The 15,949-nt window shown below is 44.3% G+C and overlaps 1 protein-coding gene across 1 annotated transcript in view; it reads right to left on the bottom strand.

Moving 5' to 3' along the window:
* The window catches only part of BACE2 (beta-secretase 2), a 107,534-nt gene that overhangs the window by 80,751 nt on the left and 10,834 nt on the right, over positions 1–15,949 (bottom strand). The gene's annotated exons all lie outside the window — the stretch shown is intronic.

Below are 15,949 nucleotides of genomic sequence, written 5' to 3'. Positions count from 1 at the left end.
CTCCCATGAACCCGCTTATTAAATATCTGAAGTATGGTAGAGTGTGCTCTATATGGAGCCCATGGCATACTTCCTCTGGGATGCTGGGTGGGTTGGAAGTATATCCCCCTGGAATTCTCTAAGCCTTGGTCATATGACATGACTTCCCCACCATGGGAGCGTCTCAGGGTCCCATTGAAAGTTAATATCCAGCCTTCATACCATCTTCCAACAATCCACCAATCAACCATCTAATTATCAATTTCCATACATATCAGCATTACTCACGTCTTAATACACACAGCAAACGCTGAACTGCAGCCACACCTGCCCATTTAGCCCAAAGAGTTAGTCGCTCAGTCATGCTCTACTGTCTGTGACCCCATGGACTCTAGCCTGCCAGGCTCCTCTGTCCATAGCATTCTCCAGGCAAGAATACTGGAGTGGGTTACCATTCTCTTCTCCAGGGGATCTTCCCAACCCAGGGATCGAACCCAGGTCTCCTGCATTATAGGCAGATTCTTTACCATCTGAGCCATCAGGGAAGCCTAAAGACCTGTGAAAATAACTCATAGTAAAACTTGTATTACATGATTTCACAGTTCCCTAAAACATTAAAAACTCTAGAAAAGCCAACATCATACAATGAGATATGCACTTGATAAAGATTTTTCTTGGCACTCCAGTATACCCTGCTTTGTCTAATCAGGGCCTCTGACTGCTAGCATCCTACTGAAGTTTTAAAACAATCAGGTTTTCATCCCTGACAATAATCCTTAAAAAATGCTGGGCTTGCGAGTTTGGAAAATATGGGCAACGGTCTGCAACTGCCAAAATTAACTCAAACTTCATCTCCTTCACTGACAAAATGGATTTCATGAAGAAATGAGAGTGAGTGTAGACTTCGGAAAAAACATTCCCACACCATTTCCTGAACTCTGATTTATAGGAAGAGTCTTAGCAGCCTCAATGCGGAGCATTAGCACGTGCCTAAGGAGCCTGCCCGCCACACCTCTTGGTTTCTGGACAGAATGGAGATTTGAACTGCTCAGTCTTAAATCTCCTCTCCCCGAGGAGGCTGCCAGGCTTGGAAATCAATGAACTGCCCAGACAGAGATGAGACCGTAAGAGTCACAGCGGAAAGCCTCAGACTCTTAAGTGCCAGGTTTTGTTCAGAACATCCCAATCCTTTCTGTTTCAAGTGCTCAGAAGGGCAGGCAGTGAGATGATCTTAGCCTTCGAATACCTGGCTATAAAAGAAGCCGTCATTTTCTGATTCACACAAATGTCACGATTTTGCCCCCGAGTGGATGTGTCTTGATTTGTGAAAAACAAACTTAACTCTATTAAATGCGTTTCTCTGCCTTCAGTGTGAGAAGAGAGTCCAGTGGTGCCCGGCCCACAGTGAGTGTTCAGCTTGTTTCTGGCATATTAACATTCAATTACTGAAGAACAAACAACTTCACAGGACAAGTATTTTTTATGGCAGGTGGGCTCTTACTGCACAGGGACAATTCTATCCCAGAAAGCCCTCCCCTCAACTTGTTCCTGCCAAAAGAAGATGACCTTCCCTGACGGGATGGGGAACGTGGGAGGCCAGGAACACCGGAAGCCCGTAGAATCTGAGTGAGCATGTGCATCCCGCCCCCACTGGGAGCTGGACATAAGCAAAGTGTATTTGTTTGCTGGGGCACCCAGAACAAAATACTGCAGACTTGGATGTTGGAACAACAGAAATTCCTGATCTCACAGTCCTGGAGGCTGGGGTCTGAGATGCCAGCAGGGCTGGTTTCTCCTGTGGCCCTTCTCCTTGGCTAACAGATGTCAGCCCTCTTGCTACCCCTTCACATGGTCATCCCATTATGCATGGGCTCCCCAACATCTGTGTATCCTCATCTCATCTTAAAAGGATCCCAGTCAGAGGGCATCAAGGCCATCCTGACAGCCTCACTTTATCACTCTTTAAAGGCCCTGTATCTCCACGTGCAGTCACATTCTGAGGTCCCTGGAGGTCAGGGTTCCCATGTATGAGTCTTGGGGACACTGTTCAGCTAATAACAGGGGACTGGGCCAGCACAGTTTGTGCATAAAGCCCCGAGACCCTGCAGTTCTCACAGTGTCGATCTGAGCCCCTGTGGGCATGAGAACGCTGATATCCAGAAGAGGAGGAGATGGTGGTGAAGACGGATGGGAAACTTGGCTAAGTCTCTGTAGCTCAGTCTGTTCACTACAAACCAACCAAACCAAGGCCTGCATTTAAACACTCAACAGACATCCAAACAAAGCTTCGCTCTCACTGTCATCGTCACCAGCCATGCTGATATCCTGGCCACCAGAGCCCAGGAAGAAAGGGGATTCTGGTTCAGGCTTCCTGGGAGAAGGTTGGATGCAGGGCCAGCCTGGAAGGATGGACAGGGGCACCTTCCCATCTGGGCTTGAAGGCAAGTCAGGAGCCCACTCAGAAGCCAGAAGAAAGGGGAGTTTGAGTGGCACAGTTATGGATGTTGGCCACCCTGATGAAGGAGAGAAGGACCATCCCTGGAAAACTCCCTGCCCATTGAGTCCCTGGGTGATGCCTTTTCATCTGGGTGTCCACATCAGATGCCTCGTGCTGTGCACTGGGCAGGACCCCCACCACTCGAAGATGCATCCCCAGCACCTTGCTCCTTGTTGGCCTCCTCTGCCTCCTCCTTCCTCTGGCTTCCACTGGAGGAAGGTGTGGGGAGAGCAGGACTGGCAGCAGAAAGGAATGGGGTGAGTGGGCTGTGGAGCCAACCCACCTCCCCACACACAAAGGCCGAAGAAGAGGAGCAGGTGCCACCTTGAGTTCTGAGACTGGCCCATGAAAAAGTTGTTGCTATTGTTCAGCCACTCAGCTGTGTCTGACTCTTGGCGACCCCATGGACTGTGGCATGCTTCACTATCTCCCAGAGTTTGCTCAAACTCATGTCCATTGAGTCAGTGATGCCATCCAACTATCTCATCCTCTGTCACCCCCTTCTCCTCCTGCCTTCAATCTTTCCCAGAATTAGGGTGTTTTCCAGTGAGTCAGTTCTTCACATCAAGTGGCCAAATTTTGGAGCTTCAGCATCAGTCCTTCCAGTGAATATTCAGGACTGATTTCCTTTAGGATTGACTGGTTTGAGCTCCTTACAGTCCAAGGGACTGGTTTGATCTCAAGAGTCTTCTCCAACACCACAGTTCAAAAGCATCAATTCTTCAGCACTGCATAAAACAAGTGGGCACTGCTGAAACTCAAGAGGTGTAACTCCTCCCAGCTAGTTGAAAAGTGGGGGAAATAAGCACACACAGACTGCCTCTGGGAGTTGATATTTATGGTTTAGATAAAGCTTTCAATTGTATAATTCTATTCTGGGACTGCCCTGGCAGACGAGCTGATTAGAGAAGGCAGCCAGTCCATTCTCCAGAAGGCCAAGTGTCAGTGGACGCATGAAGGCTATTTTCTGAGCATCTGTGCTTTTCCAAGAACTGGCTGAGGACCAGACACCTTGGCTCAGCTCAGCAATGGGCAGTTCCTCTAGAATCAAATCAGGTCCACTGTCCCTTACAAAGCTCCAGAATACTTAGACTAGTGACTCTGGGAAGTTTTGGATAAACCACCCCATCCAGGAAAATATATCTGATCTTGCATGCTCAGTCACTCAGTAGTGTTCGACTCTTCATGACAACATGGACTGGAGCCCACCAGGCTCCTCTGTCCATGGGATTTCCCAGCAATAACAATGGAGTGGGTTGCCATTTCCTTTTCCAGGGGACCTTCCAAATCCAGGGATCAAATCTGCCTCTCTTGCATTGGCGGGTGGATTCTTTACCACTGGACCACCAGGGAAGCCCAATATTTGAGTACTCAACCCCTATATGTGAATATACCTCTAACTTACATGCTAAGAGGCGGCTTGGTAAAGTGGTTCAGGGCACAGGGTGTGGGAATAGCCCACCACTTTTGAAATCCTGGCTCTGGCCTCATGCAGTGTGTTGCCTCAACACTGGGAATATCTGTGCCTCTGCTTACTCATCTGTAAAATGGGGACAATGAATGGTAAACTTTCATCTTCCCTAACAGCAGTCAGTAGCTCCAACAAACTAACCAGAACATACAATCTATCTTTAGTGGGTCGTTTTTTCTTTTAACAGCTGAAATTCTCTGCAAGATTTTTACCCAGGTAGGAAATTCAGTTTCTAGGTTAACTATTCCAAACTATTTTTATAGGTAGCAAACATATCACTTTTGGTAGTAGAAATCAAATCATGATGGAAACATTTAAAACTATTATCTTTGGACTTCCCTGGTGGCACAGTGGATAAGAATCTGCCTGCCAATGCCTGGGTAATAAGGTTCTATCACTGGTCTGGGAAGATTCCACATGCCACAGGGAAACTAAGCCCGTGCACCTCAAATATTGAGCCTGTGCTCTGAGCCCGTACTCTGCAGTAAGAGAAACCACTGCAATGAGAAGCTCATGCACCACCACTAGAGACCTCCTCGAGCAACTACAAAGACTCAGCACAGCCATAAAAAGAAAAATCATCTTCAAAAAGACTCTCCATTGCAGGAGCTCCTGTGGAAAGGTTGTTTCCAACTCAGGGTTAAAATATCCCTTAAAGGACATTTATTAATTATATTCATTATTTCTTTCAATATCTATTAAAGGCATGCTGCTGATGGACACTTGGAGTTGCAATAAAAGTCAGGAAATCTGGAACTGTGGCTTTCTGGGAAATAAAAGCAAGTAATTTGTCGTCAGAGGTCTTGTTTTCATAAACAAACCAGACCGATGATGTACTACAGCCTGAAAACGGTGGCAGCAGCTGTAAGCAGCACATGCCAGAGAGCAGAGTGCATGCTCATCTGGCTGCAGAGTCTGCCCATCACTGGAGATTTCTGTCCTGGGCAATCTCTAGAGAGAGAGGTACCCACGTGATCTGGACCCACTTGCTTAGATGCGCCCTGCCCTCTCTTTTCTCCACCTTGTTGTCCTCATGTGAGGTTTTAAGAGCATCCTTGTCTGCTTGCTGCTGCCTCCCATTCCATGGACAGAAGTGCCATGGTTCACACCCCCAGCCCCCTTCCCAGGAGCATTTGGGTCATTTCCAATCATTTGCTTTTACAAGCAACATGACAAAGAACAGCCTTGTGAGTTACTTTTCATAGTTTTGCCGAAGGTAACTTTTGTGTTACAAAAAAGGCTGAGTGTGGAAGAATTGATGCTTTCAAATTGTGGTGCTGGGGAAGGCTCTTGAGAGTCCCTTGGACTGCCAGGAGATCAAACCAGTCAATCCCAAAGGAAATCAACCCTGAATATTCATTGGAAGTGCTGATGCTGAAGCTCCAATACTTTGGTCACCTGATGCAAAGAGCCGACTCATTCGAAAAGACCCTGATTCGGGGAAAGACTGGAGTCAAAAGGAGAAGTAGGCAGAAGAAGAGATGGTTAGATAGCTTCACCGATTCAATGAACGTGAATTTGAGCAAACTCTGGGAGATGGTGGAGGACAGAGGAGCCTGGCATCCTGCAGTCCATGGGGTCGCACAACTTAGCAACTGAACAACAACATCTTTTGTGTAAATTCCTAGGAGTGGGTTTCTGAGTCAAAGGGCAAACACATATGAATTTGCCTAGTCATTTCCAAACTCCCCTCTGTGGTTTTTGTAGGATGGAGTAGCATTTTAATAGAAACTTCTCTTGTAACACAAATGCCTTCAAATGAGCTCTGTAAATTGCTCTTTCCCATCCTTGAATGAAATCTTGGCCAAAGCTATATTTTTCTAAGAGCTTTGTGGCAATACATTTATTTTTAGGTATATAAGTCCTGTCCTGTTTAACATCGAATTTTCTGTCTGGCACCCTTAAGGGCCTGCCTTAGGCTCACGGTTTAGAAGGGGAGGGGAGGTGTGGCTGGATTTATCTCTATTCGTTTCTGTTTCCCCATCTTGATTACAACGGTGCCTCTGATTTTTCCAGGACTGAAACAGAGGCCGTGGCGAGGTCATGGGCACGAACATTCTTGTTTGGCTTCATCGTTGGCAGATTCTGAATGTGGCTGATGTAGACACTCAGGGGTCTCCTCAGAGCCACTGTCTCCTCCTCTCCACCCCAACCATGGACTCCCACCTGCAGCTTCCTGGTGTAGGCAGGGCCACTGTTAGCCCGTTGGCCACTTACTACTCCCTCCTTAGTCTCTAGCACTTGACAATTGACACAGAGGTTGGCAAACATTTTCCACACAGAGCCAGGTAGTAAACATCTCACTCTTGGACAATATGCTTTCCATTTCATGCACTCAAGTCTGCTACGGGAGCATGAAAGCACCCTGGACAACACGTGAACAAATCACATGGCTGCATTCTAATGAAACCTTATTTAGAAAAAAGCAGATCTGGTCCACAGGCCTTAGTTTCTGACCCTTGGGACACCACATACAAACTCCCTCTGGGGGTCCTCTCTGGTGGGGTCCTTCTGCGGTGACCAAGGTCTAGATTCCTGTAACAGGGGCACACCGTGCCCACTGAAAATAAGCACCTCGTCCATACCAGCAATAAAGACGGTAGTGACAAGACTTTTAGACTTGCTCCTCTCTTCTTTGAAGAGTTCAAGGAAAGGAAAAGAAGGACAAATTGTCTTAAACTAGTTTTTAATTATTATTAAGCTACAATTTACCACCCCCCAAACTTCTTCCCTGGTGGCTCATGGTAAGGAATCTATCTGCCAAGCAGGAGACCCAGCGTTCAATCCCTGGGTCAGGAAGATACCCTGGAGAAGGAAACAGCAACCCGCTCCAGTATTCTTGCCCGGAGAATCCCAGGGACAGAGGAGCCTGGAGGCCTACAATCCATAGGGTCACAAAGAGTTGGACATGATTTAGCAACTAAACAACAATAACAAAATGTAAGATGATGATGATGCATCATTCAGAATGCTTTTGGCTGCAAGTAAACAGAAAACTATAGATTTAGAGCAGATCAAACAAGTAGGGGTTTATTTTTCTCCAAATCAAGAAGTCTTTTGAAATAGTTGGTAGTAGATCAACATCCCAGGGAAAGTCAGTATCAGATCTCTGTTTTTTTACCCCTGACCTCTTGTTCAAAGTCAGAATTTGGCTAACCCTTTTAGAAGTCTTGTATTTTTATCAAAGGCAGGAAGGAGGAGAAATTATAATCCCGGCCACACCTGCCACCCTTATCAGAAAACACACACTGCCCCTGAAATCCCCCAGGAAACCACTTTAAGTCCCACTATCCATAGCTGTGTCCTTAGTCACAAAGCAAGTGACAGTGAAAAGATTCAGGCTGGAGAAAGAAGACTTGGGAAGGTGTTTCAGGTTGATCACCCAACTGAAAATATCTGCCACAGGTCAGGAAACAGAATCATGACCATTGCCATCTTTCAAAAACTAGACACAGATGCACATAATGGGAATATTCCCCATACTCTGTGTACACACAAACTTTAACTTCCAATCAGGCTCGTAATGTTTCTATTTTAAATATGAAAAGACAGCCACAACCACCAGATATTTGAGGAAAGCCTCTAGGTGAGATACAGAGACACTGACAAACACCTTGATAGAGGGAGCCCAGGAGAAACAGAGGCAAGGCAGGAAGACGAAAGAAAACTTCAAAAAAAAAAAAAAATCACAATTTTTCTCACAGTAATGCAACTTTGAAACAAGAATAGGACACAGCCAAAAGAGAAACATTCAGAGGAAAAGAAACTGCTCTTGAAAATTAAGATAGCAGAAATGAATATGGAATGTAGAATCAAAAGACAAAGAGATCAGAAATAGGAGAGACCACACAGAAAGGAGCAGCATCTGGATAACAGGAGGTCCAAAAGAGAGAATAGTTACAAAAAAATTTCTCAGAACTGAATGGCATGAAATTCTAGACTGAAGAGACGCACCAAGAATTCCAGCATAAACAAGACGCGCCATCATGAAGTTTCAGAATACCAGGTCTAATAATATCACACTTCAGTTCAGTTCAGTCGCTCAGTCGTGTCCGACTCTTTGCAACCCCATGAATTGCAGCGCACCAGGCCTTCCTGTCCATCACCAACTCCCAGAGTTCACTCAGACTCACGTCCATCGAGTCAGTGATGCCATCCAGCCATCTCATCCTCTGTCGTCCCCTTCTCCTCCTGCCCCCAATCCCTCCCAGAATCAGAGTCTCTTCCAATGAGTCAACTCTTCGCGTGAGGTGGCCAAAGTACTGGAGTTTCAGCTTTAGCATCATTCCTTCCAAAGAAATCCCAGGGCTGATTTCCTTCAGAATGGACTGGTTGGATCTCCTTGCAGTCCAAGGGACTCTCAAGAGTCTTCTCCAACACCACACTTCAAAAGCATCAATTCTTCGGCGTTCGGCCTTCTTCACAGTCCAACTCTCACATCCATACATGACCACTGGAAAAACCATAGCCTTGACTAGATGGACCTTTGTTGGCCAAGTAACGTCTCTGCTTTTGAATATGCTATCTAGGTTGGTCATAACTTTCCTTCCAAGAAGTAAGCGTCTTCTAATTTCATGACTGCAGTCACCATCTGCAGTGATTTTGGAGCCCAAAAATATAAAGTCTGACACTGTTTCCACTATTTCCCCATCTATTTCCCATGAAGCGATGGGACTGGATGCCATGATCTTCATTTTCTGAATGTTGAGTTTTAAGCCAACTTTTTCACTCTCCTCTTTCACTTTCATCAAGAGGCTTTTTAGTTCCTCTTCACTTTCTGCCATAACAGTGGTGTCATCTGCATATCTGAGGTTATTTATATTTCTTCCAGCAATCTTGATTCCAGCTTGTGCTTCTTCCAGCCCAGCGTTTCTCATGATGTACTCTGCATATAAGTTAAATAAGCAGGGTGACAATATATAGCCTTGACGTACTCCTTTTCCTATTTGGAACCAGTCTGTTGCTCCATGTCCAGTTCTAACTGTTGCTTCCTGACCTGCATATAGGTTTCTCAAGAGACAGGTCAGGTGGTCTGGTATTCCCATCTCTTGAAGAATTTTCCACAGTTTATTGTGATCCACAGAGTCAAAGGCTTTGGCATAATCAATAAGGCAGAAATAGATATTTTTCTGAAACTCTCTTGCTTATCTCTTATTTAATTCACATACAAAAATAAGAAATCACAATTGAATTAGGCTTATTAACAGCATCAAAGCAAAAGGTAATGTAAAGCTAGCTTCAAGACTCTGAGGGTACTTTATGTAGAAAACTCTAAAGTAAACACACACAAAAACTATTAGAATTAATGAATGAATTCAGCACAGTTGAATGATATGAGATTAATGTACAAATATCTGCTGCTTTTCTACACACTAATGAACTAGCAGAAAGTTTTTAAAATCCAATTTAAAATTATATAAAAAAGAATAAAATACCTAGGAAAAAATTAACCAAGGAAGTGAAAGACCTATACTCTGAAAATTATAAAACACTGATGAGGGAAACTGAAGATGATACAAAGGAAATGGAAAGACATCCAGAGTTCTTGAATTGGAAGAATTAATACTGTCAAAATGGCCATACTCCCCAAAGTAATCTACAGACTTAATACAACCCCTATCAAAATGATATTTTGATATTTTCCCCAGAACTGGAACAAATAGTCCTAAAATTCAGATGGAATCACAGAAAACCCCTAATTGTCAAAGCAATCTTAAGAAGAGAACAAAGCTGGAGGAACCACCCTCCCAAACTTCAGACTATACTATAAAGCTATAGTGATCAAACCAGTGTGGTACTGGTACAAAAACAGACACACAGATCAGTGGAACAGAATAGGGAGCCCAGAAATAAACAAATGCACCTATGCCTATAGTCAATTAAACTATGATAAAGGAGGCAAGAATACACAATGGAGAAAAGACAGCCTCTTCAACCAGTTGTGCTTGGAAAACTGGACAGCTACGTGTAAAACATGAGATTAGACTATTTCCTCACACCATATACAAAAATAAACTCAAAATAGTTTCAAGACTATTTTGTAAGACTGTTTTTGTAAATGTAAGACCTGAAACTATAAAACTTCTAGAAGAGATCACAAGTAGAACATTCTTTGGCATAAATCATAGCAGTATTTTTTTTTGGATCTATTTCCTGAGGCAAAAGAAATAAAAGCAAAAATAAACACATAGTGTCTGATTAAACTTAAAAGCTTTTGCACAGCAAAGGAAACCATTGACAAAATGAAAAGACAACCTACAGAATGGGAGAAAATGTTTGTCAATACTATGACAAGGGGTTAATATAAAAAATATATGAACAGTTCATACAACTCAATATAAATTTTTTTTAATGAGAAGAAGACCTGAATAGACATTTACCCAAAGAAATCATATAGATGGCCAAAAGGCACATGAAAATATGCTCAGCATCATTAATCATCAAAAAAAGGCAAAGCAAAACCACAATGAATATCACTTCACACCTGCTAGAATGAAAGTGAAAGTGAAAGTTGCTCAGCCGTGTCTGACTCTTTGCCACTTGGTAGACTATAGGGTCCATGGAATTCTCCAGGCTGGAATACTGGAGTGGATAGCCTTTCCCTTCCCCAGGGGATCTTCCCATCCCAGGGATCAAACCCAGGTCTCCCGCATTGCAGGCAGATTCATTACCAGCTGAACCACAAGGGAAGCCCAGGAATACTGGGGTGGATAGCCTATCCCTTCTCCAGTGGATCTTCCCAATCCAGGAATCGAACTGGGGTCTCCTGTATTGCAGGCAGATTCTTTACCAACTGAGCTATCAGGGAAGCCCCCTGCTCGAATGGCCCTCATCAAAAAGTCTACAAGTAGCAAATATTGGCAAGGATGTAGAGGCAAGGAAACCTGTGTACACTGTTGTGGGAATGTAAATTGGTATGGCCATTATGGAAAACAGTATGGAGGCTCCTCAAAACACAAAACAGAATTACCATATGATCCAACAATCCCCTTCCTGGGCATATGTCCAAAGCAAGCAAAAACAGTAATTTGAAAAGGTACAAGCACCCAATGTTCATAGCAGCATTATTTACCAAAGCCAAGATCGAGAAGCAACTCAAATGTCCATCAACAAAGTAATGGATAAAGATGATGTGGTATGTGTGTATACATATGTACGTACACACACACACATACACTGGAATATTATTCATCCATAAAAAGAATGAAATTTGGTTGACCATTTGCAACAACACAGAGGGGCCTAGAGACTATCATGCTTAGTGAAATAGGCCAGAGAAAGACAAGCAGTGCATGATATGACTTAGATGTAAAATCTAAAAAACAAAACAAAGGAATATATATAACAAAACAGAAACAGATTCACAGATACAGAAACCATACCAGGGGTTACCAGTGGGGAGAGCGAAGTGGGGATGGGCAAGATCAGGGAAAGGGATTAAGAGATTAAAAACTACTATATATAACATAGATAATCAACAGGATATATTTTGTATAGCAAAGGGAGTTATAGCCATTATCTTATAATAACATTTAACAGAGTATAATATGTAAAAAACACTGAATCACTATGATGTACATCTGAAACTAATATGATATTGTAAATCAACTATACTTCAATAATAAAGAAAAAAGTGGAGTTTCTCTACTCACTTTTAGGTACAGATCAGAGGTGGTGCTGACCAAAGGAGCCACAGGAAATGAGAAGTGACTACCAGTGACCACTGGCTGCACTGACCCCCAGAAATCGCCCCACAGAGCTCTGGTGAATCTGGGTTGGAGCATGAGGCCCAGATTTGAGGTTCAGCAGGTCCCTTCCTCCCTGGAGGCCTGAACATAAATACTGGGATTTCTGTTCTGCAGCCAGCCTCATGGTTCATAAGCCTAGGACAGTGAGCATTCAAAGAGGCAGAGATGAGCTGGTTCCGACTGCAGCGCCCACTCAGATATGGAGGGGAAGGTAAGGACCCCACCTCTACCAACAGCCCAGCCACTGGGCACTGCAGTGTCTCCTGTTTGGGTGGAGTGAGCAAGGAGGAGGGGTAATGGAAGTCACATCTTACAGGATGAATGAGCCAAAATGCACATACACTTGCTGATCAAAGGATGACAGAAAACATTTGATATTTTTTGCAATTTGTGTATACTAAACAATTGATGTTATAGAGACCATAAGCAAACGGTCACATAGGGAATTCTTAAACACACATGGGGGCCACCCTTGTGTGAGCGTGGTTATGGGTTAGATGACATGTCAGTGTCCATGGACCAGGAACTTGGCAGTTTCGTGACCTTGGCAGCCCCACTCCTCCACATCACAAGGCGTCGGCCACTCAAAGGGTTTTGAAAATCCTTATGTTCAGAGCATTTGATCTTCAAAGGAAGTTTTGTGGTTGTTTTTAACCTCAAACAAAATCTCCCTTTGCCCCCCAACCATTTTGTCCCAGTGCTTACAAGTCACATCTTCCTCTTCCAGAAAAAAGTTCAAAGTACACACAGCAATCAGAGGCTCACTCCGGACTGACTCAGAGAGGCTTTCGTGAGTGAGATTCTAGAACGCTCCAGGAAGTTAGGATTTGGGAAGCAGAGCTTTAAAACTCTGCTTTGTGACTCCTGAGCCAAAATGATGCTCTTAAGTGCATTTGGTGGTAGAGAATAATCATTTTTTTATTCCTCACATATTAGCCCAGCCTGGGCCAGCCTTGGTTACAGGCAGGAGGGGTGTAGTGGCCACAGCACACCGTGCTGATGCCAATGGCTCTGTGCCCCTGAAGCCTCCTGGGACGCGGCCTGACAGCCTCTCTGCCAGTGGCTGCAGGACCACAAACGCAACCTCTGTTAGCCCTTACCCAGGACCCACAGGAGTGGGCGATAAATGCCCAGCTCCCTCTCCCTTCAACTGGAACAGCTGAGTCTAGGCACCATTCCCTCTCAAGAGATCCTGGGGGACTGAGCCCACCACCCACACCTGTAACCTCTCCCTCCCAACACTTCCCCTCTCCGCACTGCCCCAACCCCTGTGCACCATTCCTGGAATCACCTCTCAAGTGAACTGCCCACCTCACATCCTTTCTTTGTTTCCAAGGGAACCCAACCCAAGGCACCATCTAAGTGGTTGCCTGCACCCTGCCTCCTCCTAGGCACCCCGAGTTTAACTTCCCTTTCTAACTCAGAAACTCTCCTCCACATATTTAACTCCCCTCCCCCAACTCCTCACACCCTGCACACCCTTGGCCTAAAGCATGTAGAGTAACGTTTTCACACTTTGCAAGGCCTTTGCTCTAATAAAATTGAATCTCAAAGCACAATTAAAAAACAGATGAAGAGGGATGGTAATGGGGAGGGAGGAGGGAGGGGGGTTCAGGATGGGGAACATGTGTACACCCGTGGCAGATGCATGTTGTTGTATGGCAAAATCAATACAATATTGTAAAGTAATTAACCTCCAATTAAAATAAATAAATTTATATTAAAAAAAATAAAAACAGATGAAGGTGAATCAGCTCTTCCTGTTGTTCAGTTGCCAAGTTGTGTCTGACTCTTTGCAACCCCAGGGACTGAAGCACACCAGGCTTCCCTGTCCTTCACTATCTCCCAGAGTGTGCTCAAACTCATGTCCATTGAGTCAATGATGCCTTCCAAACATCTCATACTCTGTCGCCCTCTTCTCCGCCTGCCCTCAATCTTTTCCATCATCAGGGGCTTTTCCAATGAGTCGGCTCTTCGAATCAGCTCCATATATATATATATATCCCCTCCCTCTCAAGTTCACCTCCTCCATCCCAACACTCTAGGTCATCACAGAGCTACCAGCAGAGCCCCCTGTGCTATACAGCAAAGCAATTATACTCCAATTAAAAACTTTTAAAAAATTAAAATTAAAAAAACAAAACTTTATGTTTCTGAGGAAATTTTGTTAACAATAAAGAAAACAAGAAATTTCTCTTAAAAAAAAAAAAAACAAAAAAACAGATGAATGAGGAATTGCATCAAAAACCGGGCACATCAGAGTGACTCCCCACGGCCCAGGACGCTGGTGCTGTGTGCTCTCCGGCCACAGCCTTCACCTGTCTGGTTTCATCCTGGAACGTGGGCCCCCTTTCAAAAGGGGTCTTTATCCACGCCCATCACCAAACATTCTGTTTACTGTCTTTACAATCTATCTTCTCAGTAAGCACATAGATCCTAGGAAAACAAGGGCTGTCTTGGTGGAGTTGACTGTCACATCTCAGGGCTTGGAATAGGGCCTGGTATACAGTAGGTGTGTAATAAATATGCCAAATGAAGGAATAAATCATGCTCATCCTTTGAATCTAGTTCAAGATTCTCTCATCTCTTCAATCCCCAGGCACTTGAGTTAGAAGTGCCTTACAGCATCTGGCAAGAAGAACTAGGACATTAGGAACAAGATGGCATTGCAACAATCAAGAGGCCCACAAGCACAGGCCTGCTGCCACAGCCCGCTCCGGCCCACACGGATGCTTCTGACGGACCGTCTCCCTACTGCTCTGAGCAGTCACTACCAGGCCTGCTGAGCGGCAGTGCTGAGTTGCCAGGATTTCAGATCCCTGGTACTCCTGGCTTTTAGAAGCAGATAATATTTTGTTGGGGGAGGGGCTCTGTCCTGTGTATTGCTGGGCTCCACCTACCAGATGCCAGTGCCACCCCCCAAATTGTGACAGCCAAAAACATCTCAGAAGCAGAAGAGATTAAGAAGAGGGGGCAAGAATACATACACAGAAGAACTATACAAAAAAGATTTTCATGACCCAGATAACCACGACGGTATGATCACTCACCTAAAGCAAGACGTCCTGGAGTCTGAAGTCAAGTGGGCCTTAGGAAGCATCACTACGAACAAAGCTAGTGGAAGTGATGGAATTCCAGTTGAGCTATTTCAAATCCTAAAAGATGATGTTGTGAAAGTGCTGCACTCAATATGCCAGCAAATTTGGAAAACTCAGCAGTGGCCACAGGACTGGAAAAGGTGAGTTTTCATTCCAATCCCTAAGAAAGGCAATCACACAGACCACAGCCTGGTCTAACTCAATGAAACTAAACCATGCCCTGTGAGGCCATCCAAGATGGGCGGGTCATGGTGAAGAGGTCTGACAGAATGTGGTCCACTGGAGAAGGGAATGGCAAACCACTTCAGTATTCTTGCCTTGAGAACCCCATGAACAGTATGAAAAGAATGTTCATACTACCACAGAACTGCACTCATCTCACATGCTAGCAAAATAATGCTCAAATTCTCCAAGCCAGGCTTCAACAGAACATGAACCATGAACTTCCAGATGTTCAAGCTGGATTTAGAAAAGGCAGGGGAACCAGAGATCAAATTACCAATATCCATTGGATCATTGAAAAAGCAAAAGAATTCCAGAAAAACATATACTTCTGCTTTACTGACTATGCCAAAGCCTTTGACCGCGTGGATCACAACAAATTGTGGAAAATTCTTAAAGAGATGGGAATACCAGACCACGTTACCTGCCTTCTGAGAAATATGTATGCAGAACAAGAAATAACAGTTAGAACTGGACATGGAACAAAAGACTGGTTCCAAATTGGGAAAGGACTATGTCAAGGCTGTATATTGTCACTCCGCTTATTTAACCTACATGCAGAGTACATCATGTGAAATGCTGGGCTAGATGAAGCACAAGCTGGAATCAAGATTGACAGGAGAAATATCAATAACCTCAGACAGGTAGATGACATCACCCTTATGGCAGAAAGTGAAGAAGAACTAAAGAACCTCTTGATGAAAGTGAAAGAAGAGAGTGAAAAAGCTGGATTAAAACTCAACATTCAGAAAACTAAGATCATGGCATCCGGTCCCATCACTTCATGATAAATAGATGGGGAAACAATGGAAAGAGTGAGAGACCTCATTTTCTTGGGCTCCAAAATCACTGCAGATGGTGACTGCACCCATGAAATTAAAAGACGCTTGCTCCTTGGATGAAAAGCTATGACCAACCTAGAGAGCATATTAAA

Source organism: Bubalus bubalis, chromosome 1, assembly GCF_019923935.1.
Source record: "Bubalus bubalis isolate 160015118507 breed Murrah chromosome 1, NDDB_SH_1, whole genome shotgun sequence".
Lineage (NCBI taxonomy): Eukaryota > Metazoa > Chordata > Mammalia > Artiodactyla > Bovidae > Bubalus > Bubalus bubalis.
The sequence above is the reverse complement of the archived record's forward strand: the minus strand, read 5'-3'. Positions and strand labels throughout refer to the sequence as shown.